Source organism: Poecilia reticulata, chromosome 2, assembly GCF_904066995.2.
Source record: "Poecilia reticulata chromosome 2, P_reticulata-male-v2, whole genome shotgun sequence".
Lineage (NCBI taxonomy): Eukaryota > Metazoa > Chordata > Actinopteri > Cyprinodontiformes > Poeciliidae > Poecilia > Poecilia reticulata.
The window spans coordinates 23,050,662-23,064,156 of NC_088831.1; the positions used below are offsets into that span (position 1 = coordinate 23,050,662).

Here is a 13,495-nt window from a genome sequence, read left to right on the forward strand (position 1 = left end):
CCAATGTAGTTGCATATTTTAAATGTGTTACACATACACCGTTTTTGTTGGATCGTTTACACGAATATTTTCTAATTACGATCTGTGTTTGCACAGTACCGGCACACATCGAAAACCTATAATGCTCTCGCTGCGCCTAGTTGGTGCTAGGTTCCTTGAAACTTTGAAAGTGCGCATGTGTTTAAAAAAGTTATACTTGAAGGCATGTGCATTCGCGTTTCCCCATCAGGTACCGTTCTCCCATAGATTGGGAGAAAACATGCATTGTGTGCGTCTGATTAGGGCGCATGCAGTTGGAAAAAGTGGGATAACTTTGCTGAAACACCTTGTTTGAGCTTTCATGGTGTCCATAGCGAGCCCGGACTGGAAGCTGTTTATTGTTTTTACCTTGGAATGGCCAACAGTCTGTTATTCCTATATCAATTTGATAAAATAGAAGTTCCCCCATGTCCCATATCCGTGTCCTCCATTACCTTTTTCAGCAGTTAAAACAGTTTAATCCGTTGCTAACAAGTCATAACCTGTTTTTCCGAGCCATCTTCAAATGCAACATGAAAGCTGAGACGCTCGCGCTGGGTTTACACCTGTGAGGCAGCGGAGACCTGCTGCTGCTGCTGCGCAGGTGTGTTAGAATCATGGCAGCAAACCAGCAAAACGCAAATAACTGCACAGTTTTTTCCCCGAACTAACCGACTGAGTTGAGTAAAGCTGTTGGATGCAGGTGATGATAGCATCCAACAGCTTACTCTACTGTTTATTCATCATCCATAAAGCTGTATGGATAGCTTAACGTGCTATCCATACAGCACGTTAAGCTTGTTAACAAGTAGCCTGTAGGCTACTGATGTTGTCTATGTTCAGCTACGTAGACTCATTTTGCTCCCCCAAAATAAGTCGATGCCCCTCCTGTTAAACTCGTCTGGAGCCGGGCTGGTCCTGGTCCGTAGTTCTCTAGATAAGGGCGCTGAACAAGCAGCCGTGCATTTTGCCACCTGGGCGGTGCGGAGCGGTGAAGAGACGCTGAGGGAACCGCATCTAACGGGGAAACAGTAACACCGGCATTGTGAGTAGTTTCTTCTTCTTCTGTGGATTGTAGGAAGCAGCTATGTTTTACGTCATACTATGCATGAGCTGAGGATTCTCTGGAAAAAAAGATCCGTTTTCTAGGTTTACACGACAACGGAAAACGGTACGTTTCAGAAACATCGCACTCTGAACCCTGCTCTTTAGTCGCATCTTTTCGGGGTTGCTACTGCCTGTAGTGGCGTGGGGGTGGTAACACAACTAATATAATTGCATAACCTCAAAGTCTTTATTGTAAATTTTTAATTCTCTTAAGAACGTAGAGCTAATTAAATTATCTAAACAAGACCTTAAAGTGGTTCCAGTTTCTCTCGATGGCCTACTTGTTGAAACTGTGGCAATACCTTGGGTCGCTCCTGGACAGTCAGATCAACTTTGCTGAAAACATTGACTATGTTTTGAAGAACTGTTCTCAGAGACTCCACTTTTTAAGACTTGGTGGGTCACCACTAGACTCTAGTTGGGTCACCCCAATATCTTGAATTTGGGGGGAAAAAAATCATATATTATTTATCACTTCAAATCTTTGTTTTCATCTGATAAAACAAGAACCCAAACGGTTGCTGTGCCTCACTGTGTTCACAAACACTGAGTCTTTTAAAAATATATTTCTACTAAATGTTAAAGATAAGGAAAGATCCATAAACTGAAAACCAGCATGCACCATTGATCTTCTGTAAATAATAAAAAAGAAAACACATGTGGAGCACTACAAGTCAGAATTAAATCAGCAGAGAAGAATTTGAATTTAAGAAATTTTATTTATACACATGATGAAAAGGAGCAGCGAGTGACTTATAGCAACTTAAACATTTCCTAATTTTATTTTAACCGAGTTAGCAAAGTAAGCAGAGTGAGAATATGTTTTCTGTTGGTTAAAGGAAAAAAATGCTTGTGTATGTTGATACAGTTCATCCATCCATCGTCTTTACACCCTTGTCCCTCAGTGGGGTCGGGAGGGTTGCTGGTGCCTATCTCCAGCTAACGTTCATGGCGAAAGGCGGGGTCACACTGGACAGGTCGCCAGTCTGCCGCAGGGCAACACAGAGACAAACAGGACAAACAACCATGCACACACACACTCACACCTAGGGACAATTTGGAGAGGCCAATTAACCTGACAGTGTTGGACTGTGGGAGGAAATCGGAGTACCCAGAAAACAGGGCCGGGAATTGAACCCAGAACCTTCTTGCTGCAAGGCAACAGCTCTACCAACTGCGCCACTGTGCAGCCGTCGATACAGTTCATTGTTTGCAATTTTGTAATGGGTGAGTTAAACACAGTGATGTTTGCTTGGTTTCCAAAGAATAAAAATAAATCATTTTCAAAAATTATGGAGCAAACATTGTTGGTATTTTTTCACAAATCCACCATCTGTTGGCATCACATGAAAGATCATTCCAAGGTGCACCGGCATACGATGTGATATGTGCACAGTCCTCATCACCCATGTTGGGCCTCCATCAAAGTTATCAGGCTGATTGAAGCTCCAGGATCTGACAGAGTTGAGAAAGAGAGAACCATGGAACTTTTTTCCTTTTGCATCAGAATTTAATTTTAATCATTTCTAGCCTACAATAATTAGGTTTGTGATGGAGTTGTAGTTGTGGTTATTTAACCAGTATTGTGTTGTGCCCTCAAATTTTGACTAGTTAAGAAGGAGTCAGATGAACAAAACATTGAGACACAAGAATTTAAAATGTTTCTTAAAAAAAAAAAAAAAAAAAAAATATATATATATATATATATATATATATATATATATATAATATATATACTAGTTTTACTGTAATTCTACTACAGTCGGAGAAGACTAGAAGAAATTTATTACAGTCTTACTGTAATTCTATTACAGTCTTACATAAAATGTATTATTTTCACTGTAGTTTTGTTAGTTTTACTATGATTTTATTACAGTCTTAGTGGCATAATTGAATACTATAAGCCTTTCTTACAGTGGTCATCGGACTTTCTGCAATTATGTAAGGTCATCATGAGGTTTTCCATGTTTGTTAATATCTTGTTGTGAAATATATCTGAAGTTTTATGTCATTTAAATGCACCATAAACCTAAGACATAAACAGAAACTTTCCGTAAATAGGAAAGAAAGAAAAAATACATCAAAACTATTTGAATTTCGGAGTTATTATCACGGGGTAATAAAATCATCAGACAGTCTTGATTGAGTCTCTTTGTGTTGAAAGTCTGAACGGTTTGATGTTTTCATGTGCATTTCCATGTCAGCCTGACACAAACAGACATAAACATGCAGTAAATAAATCCAATCAGTTTTTTGCACCAAAGACTAAAGAATAAACACTGAAGCTCTTAAAACGTGTACACGTTTGAAATTTTAAATTAATATTTGTGACTGTATACAAAATAGACCAAGTTTTGCAGTAAGCAGATTACGAGGTAACGCAAAAGTTATTTTTTCCCTATGTTCGCAGTTGACTCTAAATATTAAATAACTGATAATTATTGGGGGTAAAATGTTTGATCAGATTGGTTAATAAACTTGACAATGACACTAAAAATAAAATTCAAAGGTTTTGAGGCTGCGACTTATTTCAATGAGATATTTAAATCCAAATATTAACTTCTTGTTAATATTTTACAATTTGACTTCACACAAATATCAAGTGTTTATGCAGAAACCATGTTGCAAACTAAAGGACATCCAGAGTCACTGTTGGCACTCAATAAAAAACTGGACCCTTACGTGAAATTCATAGCGGTTCCATCAACCCACAGCCAGGATCCCTCAGTTTTTCTGTCGCTCAAACCAATCCAAGCCTCCTTCTTGAATTCAGAAAGAAAATTCTGTAAAATGTCGACATAAAAAGGTTTCTTTTAGTTTTGATCATCAATTTAGTTTAGAGAAACACGTCTTAGATTCCTCACTCCATTACCTTATTCCAAATATTGTACCACTGATCACCTAACAAATTATTGCTAAATATTAATTTAAATATTTTAGAGAAAACCTCTTGTCAGTCAGTGGAAAATCTACTTGTTGAGTCTTTTATCTTTACGTAAAACTATACAGAGAATATAAAACCATATGCCTGTTGACTGTATGAAATAACACAATAAGCTTCATAATGTTAATTTCTCTTTTTGTAACCCTCTAAACTCTCATCACCTGCTCCTCAGGATTATTTATCACCACCAGATCTCCTCCTTTTCTTATGCAGTTCGCTCTGCCTTCATCCCAGGAACCTTCACCAGAGATTTGGTAGCAAGAACAATTGAACTTCAACCAACTGTCAGGACAGGTTGCGTCTGGAAGAGAATCAATTTATATGAAGATCAGTTTTAAATTTTTCTGCAAAATGTTCAGACTATTTATATTCGGACCACAACTAATAATCCAGTAACAAACGTGTCAAGAATTGAATTGAAGAGTAGAAATGTATGGCAAAAGGAAAAATTGTTTTGTCAATTTTTAGCATGAAAATGTTATTGTACTAATGTTTTATATATATATATATATTATACACTGCTCAAAAAAATAAAGGGAACACTTAAACAACACAATATAACTCCAAGTAAATCAAACTTCTGTGAAATCAAACTGTCCACTTAGGAAGCAACACTGATTGACAACGGGGACCCTCGTCGGGTCAATAAGTGTTGCTTCCTAAGTTAGCATATTGTGATAAAGTTCATTATTTTCCATAATGTAATGATAAAAATTAAACTGTCATATATTTTAGATTCATTGCACACCAACTGAAATATTTCAGGTCTTTTATTGTTTTAATACTGATAATTCTGGCATACAGCTCATGAAAACCCAAAATCCCGGTCTCAAAAAATTAGCATATCTCGAGCAATGAACCTCATCATCTGAATCAACAAAGTAACGCTAAACACCTGCAAAAGATTCCTGAGGCTTTTAAAAATTCCCAGCCTGGTTCATTACTCAAAACCGCAATCATGGGTAAGACTGCTGACCTGACTGCTGTCCAGAAGGCCATCATTGACGCCCTCAACAAGAGGGTAAGACACAGAAAGACATTTCTGAACGAATAGGCTGTTCCCAGAGTGCTGTATCAATGCACCTCAGTGGGAAGGAAAAAAAAGTGTGGCAGAAAACGCTGCACAACGAGAAGAGGTGACCGGACCCTGAGGAAGATTGTGGAGAAGGGCCGATTCCAGACCTTGGGGACCTGTGGAAGCAGTCGACTGAGTCTAGAGTAGAAACATTCAGAGCCACCGTGCACAAGCGTGTGCAGGAAATGGGCTACAGGTGCCGCATTCCCCAGGTCAAAGGTCAAGCCACTTTTGAACCAAAAACAGCGGCAGAAGCACCTGACCTGGGCTACAAAGAAGCTGCACTGGACTGTTGCTCAGTGGTCCAAAGTACTTTTTTTTGATGAAAGCAAATTTTGCATGTCATTCGGAAATCAAGGTGCCAGAATCTGGAGGAAGACTGGAGAGAAGGAAATGCCAAAATGCCAGAGGTCCAGTGTCAAGTACCCACAGTCAGTGATGGTCTGGGGAGCCATGTCAGCTGCTGGTGTTGGTCCACTGTGTTTTATCAAGGGCAGGGTCAATGAGGCAGCTATCAGGAGGTTTTGGAGCACTTCATGCTACCATCTACTGAAAAACTTTATGGAGATTATTTTATTTTCAGCATGACCTGGCACCTGCTCACAGTGCCAAGACCACTGGTATTACTGACCATGGTATTACTGTGCTCAATTGGCTTGCCAACTCTCCTGACCTGAACCCCATAGAGAATCTGTGGGATATTGTGAAGAGAAAGTTGAGAGACCAAGACCCAAAACTCTGGATGAGCTTAAGGCCGCCATCGAAGCATCCTGGACCTCCATAACACCTCAGCAGAGCCACAGGCTGATTGCCTCCATGCCACGCCGCATTGAAGGCTGCAAAAGGATTCCTGACCAAGTATTGAGTGCATAACTGAACATAATTATTTGAAGGTTGACTTTTTGGTATTAAATACATTTCTTTTATTGGTTGTATGAAATATGCTAATTTTTGAGACAGGGATTTTGGGTTTTCATGAGCTGTATGCCAATATCAACAGTATTAAAACAATAAAAGACCTGAAATATTTCAGTTGGTGTGCAATGAAACTAAAATATATGACAGTTTAATTTTTATCATTACATTATGGAAAATAATGTAATAATTTTTTTTTTATGTAAAGCATTTCACATGTGTAAATGCCACAAATTCTTACATATATACATATTTAAATGTCTTCAGTTTATCTTAGGAGTGAACATGCCAGATAATTTGGACCAATTTTGTCTTGACTTTAACTTTAACTTCACTTCAACCATCTTTATCAAAGAAAACTAAAGACTTACTTTCAAACAAATGACAAAGCCGGAGCAACTCTTTAGTCATTTCACCAAGCTTAGCGTTCAGCAAGTCTTTGTCTTTGGATAGGAAAGAAAGTTTTTCCTCACTTTCTTTGCTACACGCAGTCAGATTGACTAAGAGTGCAGAGAGATCAATTGTTTCTGTAATATTAAACGTGCAATTATCTGAAAATAGATCACAAAAAAAGGGTTTGAAAGTGGAAACAAAAACATTATTCAACACCACATCGGTTTTTGGATGATACCATATTTTCCGCACTATAAGGCGCACCTTCGATGAGTCGCCTATTTTAAAACTTTTTTCATATATAAAGCGCACTGCATTATAAGGTGCATAGAATAGACGCTACAGTAGAGGCTGGAGTTACGTTATGCATCCACTAGATGGAGCTGCACTAAAGTGAATGTCAACAAAACAGTACGACTCCAGCCGGCCAGGAGAGCCTTCCGTGACTGGGCCGGGGCGTGGCCGGACGATGGTCACCCTTCTCCGTTTGCGCACAGCATGTTCGTGGAGAACGCAGTGCTGAATGACCTGCAGGTGACCTGATTCTAGACGGTCGGTAGGTAGATAGGTCAGTCAAACTTTATTAAAAGATTACAAACCAGCGTTCTGACAACTATCCCAGCATGCACCGCACGCTTCTTCTTCTACGGGCAAAAATTAAGTCGGCGGCTGCTTACCGTAGTCGCTAGACCTGTTGTGGCTCAATATTGGTCCATAAGAATAGACGCCTCATGGACCGCTCTCGCCTATTGTCGCTGACGAGATTTAGGGCGGCCATCTTGGAGTGGTACACCACTCCACTCAGCTTATGTGTTTAGCAGGCACAATGACGTATCTGCGCATTTAATCGATCATAACACGGTTTTTTGTTACTGGAAACCATATTCAAACATCTATCAAAGCTACATTTATAAACAATTTTATTTTTAAAGTATTTTAATTGTATTGGTACATAGTTCAGTGTATTTAAATATGCTTAGTGGGGAAAACAATAGAATAGGGATGGAATATTCTGATATCGATGTATGATGAGCATATTACAAAGCACACAGCCGTTCATAATTTATTTAATAAATTATTTAATAATATCAATACATATTTATATAACTATACACACACAAATAAATAATGATTAATACTGAATAATATATATTGGATACATGTATATATTTATATAAATATAAACATGTACAGCCTAATATATATCTGTCGGCTGTTTTTCAGCCGACGAGTTCTAGCTTCAGAGTGATTCAGCAGCTGAGATCGAGTCCAAATTCAGATGTGAGATTCATCCGTGCTGCAGTGAATCCGTCTCTCTTTAAAGATATTTCTCACTTCTTCCTCACATCGTGTCTTTATGAAACCTTCAAAACAAAAACGGAAGATTTGGGATGTATCTTACTTTTGACAGAGTGAAAGAATTACATATAAATAATAGCCTTACCAACTGTGTAACCTTTGCTAACACATAATATAAGTTTTATAATATGTGTTACATTGTTTCATTTCTAATATAGGCTCTTGTGTCAGATAATCTAAGTCAATGTTAGAGAATCATTAATTTTTTTAGATTTACAGAATCTCAGTTATCCTTCATAGCGGGGCTGAACCCGTATTACACCAAGCACTGTAGCTAATATTAGCTAGTATCTCGCCGGTGGACATAAATACAGTAAAGTAATATTCTAATCACAAAATATAATATGTCCATCTTACTTGTGAAATGTTGTCTGTGGAGCCCTCACATCAAAAGTTCATCGATCTGAACAACAATATCCCTCAGTGCTGAGGCATCTTATGCTGTTTTGGTTGAGCAAAGTAGGAGGACGACCGCTCCAAGATGGCCGCCGTATTTCCTGCGTCGGAGCAGCCAATGCGGGGTCTACTCTTATGTCTATGGGTCCATATATAAGGCGCACCGGATTATAAGGCGCACTGTCGGCTTTTGAGGAAATTGAAGGTTTCAGGTGCGCCTTATAGTGCGGAAAATACGGTGTATAGTAATACAAAAACATCTACCCTATCAACCTTTTATTTTTAAATAACAAAAGAGCTTACTCCACTCAGACAATCCTTCATCACCGCTTCCCTCTTCAAGCCAGGCGTTCAGCTCGTCTCTTTCTTTGGTTATGTTGAAAAGCGATTCATTGCAGGCGAGGAGACGATCAGTCAGATCATTCTGGAGTTCATCATTTGAATGACCTTCTGAGTTACTATCTGAAATAAAAAAAAGAAAAGTGTGAGATAAGAAAGATGATATCAGGAGAGCTTTGAATTTAACACTTTAATTTCCAGAGTTTTAATTTAAAAGCTCTGGGAACGTAAACTGTGACGGCTCACTCTGTGCAGACAGAGCTCTGCTTAGTTCTGCAGATTTCTCATCAAGCATTTTATTCAGCTGGTTTATTTCTGAGATTTTGGAGGCATGGGATTTGTTCAAGGCCTGGAGATCCTCAGTCAGTCGCCGTTTGGCGTCGTTGTCTGTAATACATAAAGAAAATAGATTTTTATTGGGGGAAAGACGACAAAGACACACCAATGTCCTGACTGGACTCTGATTTGATTTTGTGTCAGGAAAGTCGTTAACCAAAACAACAAAACCCGTGGAGGGTGAGAAGGGAATTTTATTTATACACACACACACACACGCACGCACGCACACACACACACACACACACACACGTTTGTGTGGCCATCTTTGTGGGGACTTTCCATTGACTTCCATTCATTTCTACAGCCTAAACCATACGTTTACCCTTTTCCTAACCCTAACCATCACATACCTAACCCTAACCAAAACTCAATTCATACTCTGACCCCTGATCCTAAAACAGGATTTCTCCTTGTGGGGACCAGGAGCACAAGGAGCAATTGGGTGAACCCTAACCCAAATCCCCACAACGTACTATGCGTCAGGAAAATCGTCCCAACAAGGTATTACAAACAAACACACATTCACGCGCACACACGGGGACACACACACGCACACCCCCCCCCCGCCCCCCCCACACACACACACACAGGCTAATACTTTTCATAGCTCCAGCACATTTAGATTTAAAATTAATAAAACTCAAAGAAGAGCATTTATTGTTGGAAATGTTATGTATATTTTTAATAGATTATTTTAAAATTATGTAAAGAAGGATCACTGAAAATATAATGTATTTGTTTTAAAACTGGAATAGAAGAAGTTATTGATACCATACTTAGTAATCAATAGAAAAATCTGTAATGTTATTGCAACACATCAGATGACACTTTGTATAACTCCTGATCAAATCTTTCTTCTGGTAAGTTCTTGACCTTGGAAAACCTCTTTGCCATCACCCTAATCTTAAGATCCCTCCAAAGATTCTGCATTGGATTCAGATCAGGACTCTAATTGCCCCACTACAAAATCGTAATATTACATAGAAATATGCAAAAATTACTTTTAACCCTATGTGCAAAGAATAATATCAATCATAGACGTATGTGTACATATATAATTTCTATTTATGAATAGTTACTTTCTACGTAGCCCCTTCTTTATATATGTTGGTTTAATCATAAAAGTGAAACACTCACTTATTTATATTTCTAGAAACTTACAAACATCAAAAATTAAACTTACCATCATATACTTTAATAATAATTGAAATTGCCACCATCCTAAATTATGGTTTTTGCCAAAGGGGATTTTTGCAAAAAAAATTTAAAAATTTGCTTTAGGCAAAACCTCCCTTGTGGCAAAGAAAGACTCGTATGACATTATTTTGAGAAATTGATTAAATATAATATTGGTGACAAATTTGATTTTGCATATCAAAAACTCAAAATATCTTCTCAGTCAGTTTTTTTGGTAAACTATCTGGGACACCTTGAAAATGTGCTGAAAAATATAACAGACAAAATGAAAAGTAAATAAAAATGAAATTAATTATTCTGTTGCCTTTTTCCCTGTTAGTTTGTGCTTTAAAAAACAAACAAGATATTTTTACTAACTTCATGTGTTGAGAAAGAAGTAGTCTTTAACATTCATTAAATTAATAAATGCTTTAGTTTGATGCACAAGTTGTACTAGTTTTAGGTTTGTAAGCAGACTCACACTGAGCGTTGGCGACCAGCAGTCCGATGAGCAGGCAGATACTGAACACTCCAAAGAACAGAATGACACTCACATGGAAACGACTCTCTGAACCTGAACAGAGGGAAGATTACAGCCAAGACACCAGACAACAGAAACATCACCAGTTTGTTGGTCTGAACTAAACTCACCTCTGCAGTTTCTTAAAGAAGCAGAGTTGGAAAGTCTGCTGTGTTGAACATGCATGTGCTTTTTCTCCATCGTGACCCATTGGCTGTGCAGCACCAAAGGATTGATTGCAAAGACTCTTACTGTGCATAAGACACACCCACAGCATAAGCAGCACCATTAGACAGGAATCTGCTGAACAGGTGGAGTTTTTTGTGAAACAGTTTTATATGCAAAACTATTTTTCTTTCTGCTGGTTTCTTCAAGAAAACAACCACATAAAAACTCAACATCCTGCTTTCAACAAGGCCTGATAAGAGCGCCACAAATTAGCCATTTTGTGGTGCATTTCTGGCAAGTAAGAATATAAAGTGAACATTGTAATGATGATCCTTGATAAAAATGACTTACATGGAGTTTTAAGAAGGAAAACTAGTTTAAATTCTAGTTGGTTATTCTATGAAATGTACAGAAATCTTTGAGGTGAGGAGGTGTTTTATAATCTTAATCATGATTTTAACTCATGTATGTATAAACAACACTTTATTCATATCAGAGCCTTTGGTTTTAATCAGATTTTCATAAGAAGGTTAACGCCACATGGGAGTGAATTTACAATGTTGGCAAAAACATTACTTTCATACACATTAATTTACAAGACATTCATGGAGTGTGGAATCTATTCCAGTGGGTTTTGTTGGTTTGATAAAATAGTTTCAGGTTTAGTTACTTCAAATACTGTTTTGCAGCACTGTGAAACCACTTGTGCCTCCACAGATTTTTTTTGTTACAGAATTTCAGACCATTAATCATGTTATCAGACAAAAATAATAATTGTTTTGGTTAGGGTTTGGCTGTAGAAATGAATGGAAGTCAATTGGAAAGTCCCCACAAAGATAGCCACGCAAACGTGTGTATATGTGTGTGGGTCTGTGAGTGTGTGCATGGTTGTTTGTCCTGTCTGTCTCTGTGTTGCCCTGTGACAGACTGTGTCCAGGGTGACCCCGCCTCTCACCTGGAACGTTAGCTGGAGATTGGCACCAGAACCTCCTGACTGCAGTAGAGACAAGGGTGTTAGAAAATGGATGGATGAACAATTCTGTAGAATGAGCGACCAGTTTAATCTTAACTGGATTTAAACCTGGACTTTTCGACCCCACATCAAACCTACTGTTGCTCCATTGAATTCAGAGTTGAATTTGCTGGTGTGTTTTGAATCCGTCCCCTGAATTTTAATCAGATCACAGGATTAAATTATCTGAGGCTACAAGACCTTATTGATATCACTTCGGTTTGCATGTCTTTTTTCCTTAATAATTGAAAACATCATTTGAAAACCACTTGTGGAGTTCACTCAGATCATCTTTTTCTAATATAAAAATTAGCTTGACGATATAAAAGATTTGTTTTGAAAAATAAAAAATTAAGAACAAAATAAGTGCATCAGGCTGCATTCAGTTTTAAATTGATAATTATTATAAAATTGATGTTTTTTATCTGGAAACGTAGGTTATAATTTGAAAGCAAAAACTGGAAATCTAAAACAGGGACAACCAACAAGGTCAGAGGTTTTTACAAAGTGTCAGAGTATAGTTCATGATTTGTAAAAAAAAATTATTAAAAATTCCAGCAATTTCAGCTAATAACTAATGAAAATTCACCTCGCAGCAAAGAATAACATCAATAAATTAATGTTATTCTTTGCTGCGGGAAAGTAACTTGAACCAACAGGAAACATTGTTGCTCGTCTGTCGGTTTGTCTTTGCATTAATCTACCATAGATTTTTAAAACTCTTAGAGTCAATGATGTGATAAGAAACATGAGCCTCGACCTAATTTTCAATTTCCCCTCCGCTGTATATCAATCATCGCCCCCAGTTTCCTGCGTTCATCGATAAACAGCATATGATCAGATCTAAATTAACATCGGCACTCAATTAACGAGAAGTAACTTTTAAAAGTTTAAACAAAAATAAAGTAAATTTGACAAACACAATACATGTAAGAAATTCACTAATGTTTTTAAGCTCTATTCACTTTTTTCAGCATGTGAAAGGTTCCAATAAATATTATTTTATATAAATAATGTGGTAACATTTTTTGAGGTTTCAACAAATAGAAAATGTCTTCAGTGAACAAAAAAAACTAATAATAAAACAATAAAGACTCTGAATGAACTATTGAATTTGAACTAAAATTATTGCTGCTTAATCATCTGAGATTCAGAGTTGAATTATTTCTTCCTACATTTTATTATCCTGCAGATGCTTTGTAATATCTAAACTACACACTTTAGTGATAATTGTTCAGTGATGAAACCGAAACATTCAATTAAAAAGGTAAATCAGTACATTTGTCTTGAATTATGACTTAAACCATAATAAAGGTAAAGACTATTTTAATAACGTTTTTCAATCCCTTAGAAATCTCCATCTTCTGAATTTACAATTTCTAATACCATATATGCTAAATGTTTTTACTTCTTGCGGTTTAGGAAATGTTCAGCATATTTACATTAGATGACACAACACTTATTAAAGCTTGTCTATGTGATAAATAAAACCAATAATTTCTTTCCTAAAAATGCTTCAGCAACTTTCTTTGTGCAAATCAACTAAATATGATTGGAAATGTTATAAGGTGGCATTCATGTTTTCTGTTAGGTATCTGTATTCCAGGTAGCTCCTAGATGTGTCCTTGAAAGTCCGACAGACAGTGTTTGTGTAGAAGATTTTTATCCATTTCACATACAAACAAACTCATAATAAAGGCAAAATGTAGAATATTAAGAGGAGATTCAGTTTCT

General features: G+C 37.2%; 1 pseudogene across 1 annotated transcript; it reads right to left on the minus strand.

The window, feature by feature from the left end:
• Positions 1-1,858: 1,858 nt before the first annotated feature.
• Positions 1,859-10,796, minus strand: LOC103478793 (uncharacterized; annotated as a pseudogene). Its single transcript, XR_014090215.1, has 8 exons — positions 10,713-10,796; positions 10,543-10,635; positions 8,793-8,933; positions 8,511-8,669; positions 6,533-6,610; positions 4,231-4,370; positions 3,808-3,908; positions 1,859-2,580 (listed from the first exon to the last, which is right to left on the minus strand). The product of XR_014090215.1 is annotated as an uncharacterized LOC103478793 (transcript).
• Positions 10,797-13,495: the final 2,699 nt, after the last annotated feature.